This window comes from Ceratotherium simum, chromosome 35, assembly GCF_057802395.1.
Source record: "Ceratotherium simum simum isolate JZ-2026a chromosome 35, ASM5780239v1, whole genome shotgun sequence".
Classification (NCBI taxonomy): Eukaryota; Metazoa; Chordata; class Mammalia; order Perissodactyla; family Rhinocerotidae; genus Ceratotherium; species Ceratotherium simum.
The window spans coordinates 11,748,634-11,753,376 of NC_141934.1; positions in this window are offsets into that span (position 1 = coordinate 11,748,634).

The following is a 4,743-nucleotide window of genomic DNA, read 5'->3' on the forward strand; positions in this document are numbered from 1 at the left end:
AGCTCCAACTACTTCTCTCTGAAGCACTTTATCAAAGTCAGGGTTTTGCATTTATTGGCCTGGTGATTTGATTCAAGTTGGTCTTATGAGACTGTAAACTGCAGGAGTGAAGCGACAGTTATTTTTAATTGCTCCCCATTTATCCTCATTTCATATGTAGCGTATCAGGGCATGGGGGAGCCAGCTTCCAAAATGGCCCACAGTGATGCTCGCCTCCTGGTATCATGCTCCTTTTGTATGTTGTCCCTTTCCACACTGAATGGGGACAGGATTCCAGTTTAATACAGGATGGATGGTTAAACTTGAATTTCGGATAAAGCAATGACGAACTTTTTAGTATTTGACAGTATTTCATGGGACATATTTGTACTAAAAACTTATTCGTTGTTGACTGAAATTCAAATTTAACTGGGCATCTTCTATTTTTATTTGCTAAATCTGGCAACCCTAAATAGGGCTGACCATGCAGCCAGTAAGATATTCAGGGAAATGAGAGTGTGTGACTTCCGAGACTAGAGCACAGACCTTGTGGCTTCAGCCTTGTTCTCTCTTGAGTCACTCACTCTCGAGGGGGCCAGTCACCGTGTCACGAGGACACTCAGCAGCCCTGTGTCGAGGTTCACGTGGCAAGGAACTGAGGCCTCCTGCCGACAGGCAGCACCAGGCTTCCAGCTGTGTGAGTGAAACACCTTGGACATGGATCATCCAGCCCCGGTCAAGCCTGCAGATGATGACAGTCCCAGCTAAGGTCTTGACTGCAACCCCAAGAGAGACCCCAAGTCAGAACCAGCTAGCTAAGCCACTCTTGAATTCCTACCCAAAGAAATCATATGAGATACTGTTCACTGTCATTTCAAGCCACTAAGTTTGGAGTTAACTGTTACATTGCCATAGATATAATACATAGGAACCCATAAAATATTTGTTAATGAATGACTGAATGAATGAATCAATAAATAAATGAGTGATGAAGGCTGTGGTTCCTCACCTCACCTGTGTGCTTTAGAGGATGCGTGCTTTACAGATAATTCCCCAGGCCCACGGAACTTCATGTCCCAGCTTTTCTATATAAGGATAGAGTGTTCGCAAATTCTTGAAAGATAAGTAGGGTAGAAACCATCTGTAAGAAACATTTAAAGGGAAACCAGATCTGCTAATCTCAGCTGATCTGGATTTTCAATTCTGCCAAGTTCAGGGTATATTTTTGTGACAGAATTCAAAATAAGAATAAGCCATGTGCAACTGTATAATGTCACTGTCCTAGAAAAGGTACTTGTGCTAGACTTTAAATATCTCAGCTTTGAAATGCCACTTACTGATTGTTTCTATGGTACCAAACTATTTAAAGTTGTAACTAGGCGAGGATTTTCCCCCCAGATCTTTTGAAGGCAATATGGAAACAGTGCTGTATGGCATAGGCCACATAAAGGGGTGATTAGGCGTGTGAATTCAGGGGGTAATAGAAACTACCTCAGAAGGTTAAGGAATCTAAGAGATGATGTATGGTTTGTCTTTGTGACTCTGAATAGACAGGAATCACTCTATAAGTATTAGGTCAAATAAGTAGAGAGAAATGGTGTGGGTGCCCCATGCATGGTACAGCAGAGGAAGCACTGGTTTGGAAGTCTGACTCCTGGGTTCCAGGCCTGGCTCTGTCTATAAACTCACTGTGTGGCCCTGGGCACATTGCCTCATCTGTGAAAAAAGAGGGATGGACTAATGAGTGTCCGAGGGCCCTTCCAGGCTCCTGCTCAGGAGCCGTGTTGCCTAGCAACCCTTCTGGGAAGGCTACATGTCTGAGTACCTCATTGGGAATCTAGACACGGGCCTGGACGTCCCCGAGTCCCAAAGCAAGGGTTTTTCTGGGCAGTGATGAGAGACCAGGGTGGATATGAGATCCTGAATCTAAACTTCTGGCCACCTCTTTCCTTGCTTTTCCTGAGGTTGGGCATTTGAGCCCAGAAATCCTGAAAATCTACTCATCTTTGAGGCTGAGAGGCCTCCCATGCAGAGGAATAAGACTGGGTCTTTTCAGTGAAAATAGCCACAACCATTTATGAAGCTCTTACTATACCAGGAACTTTACATGTATTAGTTAGCCTTTTTGTTTTTTTTTTTTGTCCTAAAAATAACCCTTTTAGAGCAGTACCACTGTTATTCCCATTTTACAGGTGGGAGAACTGAGGTGCAGAGAGGTGATGGAACCTGCCCCAGGTCCCACATTCAGGAAGCAGCAAAGTGGAGATTTGGATCCTTGAAGTTTTACTCCAAAACCTTCATTTTGGAAAAAAATTCTAAGTTCATAAAGAAGACATCTTTTTCTCTTAATCATTTGAGATTGAGTTGCTTGCTGGATGCTCCACCACCCCCAAGACTTTAGTATTTCCAAAAACAAAGACACTCTCCAATGTAATCACAGGACAACCATCAAAATCAGGAAATTAACACGGACACATCACACCCTGGAAACCCCGGACCCCATTTCAATTTTGCCCGTTGTCCCAATAACTTCCTTTATAGCAAAAAGATCCAGTTCAGATTCATGTGTTGCATTTAGTTATCATGTCTCTTTAGTTTCCTTCAGTCTGGAACAGTTCTAGGGTCTTTCTCTGACTTTCACAACATTGGCACTTTTGAAGATAACAGGCCAGATTTTGGGAGAATGTCCCCTTATTTGGGTTTGTCTGACGTATCCTCATAATTCCCTTCAGGTTATGCATCTTTGGCAGGAATATCACAAGAGTGATGCTGCGATCTTCTCAGGGCATCCTACCACGTGGTACGTGATTTTCATTTGTCCATTCTTGAGGACACACACCCTGGTCACTTGATCAGAGCCTGCAGTGACGCCACAACAGTCCACAAAGGTCTCTTCTCCAGAAGCCACATAGTGGGGTCCATTTGGTGAAGCAAACCCATCAGTCCCTCATGATCAAAGTAACTTCAGCTCCATAAAGTCTGCTGTGAAGCTACAGACATCGCTACTGAGAAGCCAAGCTTACTTCTATTTTTGGCTTTGGGCTATAAACAGAGGCATATACATTTTCAGGCCCAGACTCAAAATGGTTTATCTCATCTGTTTCCCTCAGTCTGCTCCCTAGTGGACCTTTTAGTCTCTTAGACTCTGTCTCCCTGGCATTCTCCTCTACTAAAACCTCATTTTCTAGTTTCTTTCCTAAGTATATACTTTGTGTCAGGCACAGTACACTACATGTCACTGAGGATACAGAGACCAGTAAAGCACAGTCCCCATTCCCAATAAGAAGTTTTCACATATTGGGGTATATGGGGTAACTATTTGATTCAAAACTAATTCAGCTTGAACTAAAAAAGATGCCTGCTTTTGGCCTATCAAACATACATTGTATATCTGCTTTAACCATAAAAGTAAAGCATGCACTCTCTTAAGAAAGAATCCTTCCTCTCCTACACCCTATTGGTAACGCCCATATTAGTACTCCTAAAATAAATTCCCTGTCCAGACATCAGGGTCATGTTGACCTGCTAATTTGCAACTAAATACCTCTTTGAAACTTTGATGAAAATGTATCCTGGGTGTGTTTAATATAAGTTCTTTGTTCTAAAAAGATATAAGACTGTAACAAAAACCATGTTTCTCCCCAACGCTTTCTCTCCCCAATGCTTTCTTCCTGTCCTGAAAAGGCCTTCCCCAGCTATAACCCTCAGTTTGGCTCAAGTAAAACTCACCTATCTCTCTTATCTATAGAATAGTTATTGGTTATTTTGTGTGAACACCAAGAACCTGGCATTTAATTGGCTTCACGGGATTCTCATTTAATTAATAACACCCACTCGAAGTTAGACCCAAATCTTTTCGCTCCAAGGCACACCAACACTTGCGTCTTGGATATTTTCATCATACGGAGGAGAGAGAGAAACAGAGCGAGAGAACATAAGCAAACATTAACAGCTAACACTTCCCAAGCACCTACTGTGTACCTGGTTCAGTTTTAATGGCTTACATATTGTATCTCATTGGATCCTCAACCATTTTGCAGGAGAGAGAACTGAAGCTTAGAGAGATGGAATGACTTGGCCAAGGCCCAGAGCTGGTAAGTGGCAGAGCTGAGATTGGAACTCAGAGCCAGTGAGGGATTCCCTGGGAGGGCCGCTGCCTGCTTTGTTCATTGTATCCCCCGAGCCCGGCACAGAGTAGACAGTACATTTTTATTAGATCAGTGAATGAATGAATTTATTTATCAACCGGCTGGAAAGGAAGAGAATGGAGAGGCTTCCTGGAGGGAATACTTGGGACTTCTCGAGTTTGCCCATTCATTCCTTCACTCTCTCAAATTCCTATATAAGGCAACTGCTCTGTGCCCACGACGGGGCTTACCGGAGACCCAAAGACACAGGAGACAGTCCTGACCTTCATCATCCCCACCTGAATGCCGTGTTCCGGCCCCGCTACCGCCTCACGCTATTCCCCACAACCATCCCATGAGCCAGTCCTATACCCCCATTTTACAGATTTAGAATCCCAGGCCGGCAAACGCCACGGCGGCTCGGCGACGTCCAGCAGCCGCGACAGGCTGGGCGTCTCCACGGAGCGGGCACGGCCGGGAAGCCACCCCCAGCCTCTCGGGGCCCTGAACATCCGCGTCTTCTTTCTGGCGTCTCAGCCCGGCCGCTCTAGAGCCAAAGCCGCCGTAGCCTTCCGCTGCTGCCATGGCAACCAGCGCGCCACTTCTGCGGTCGCGCGACGTCATTTCCGGCGCGCCG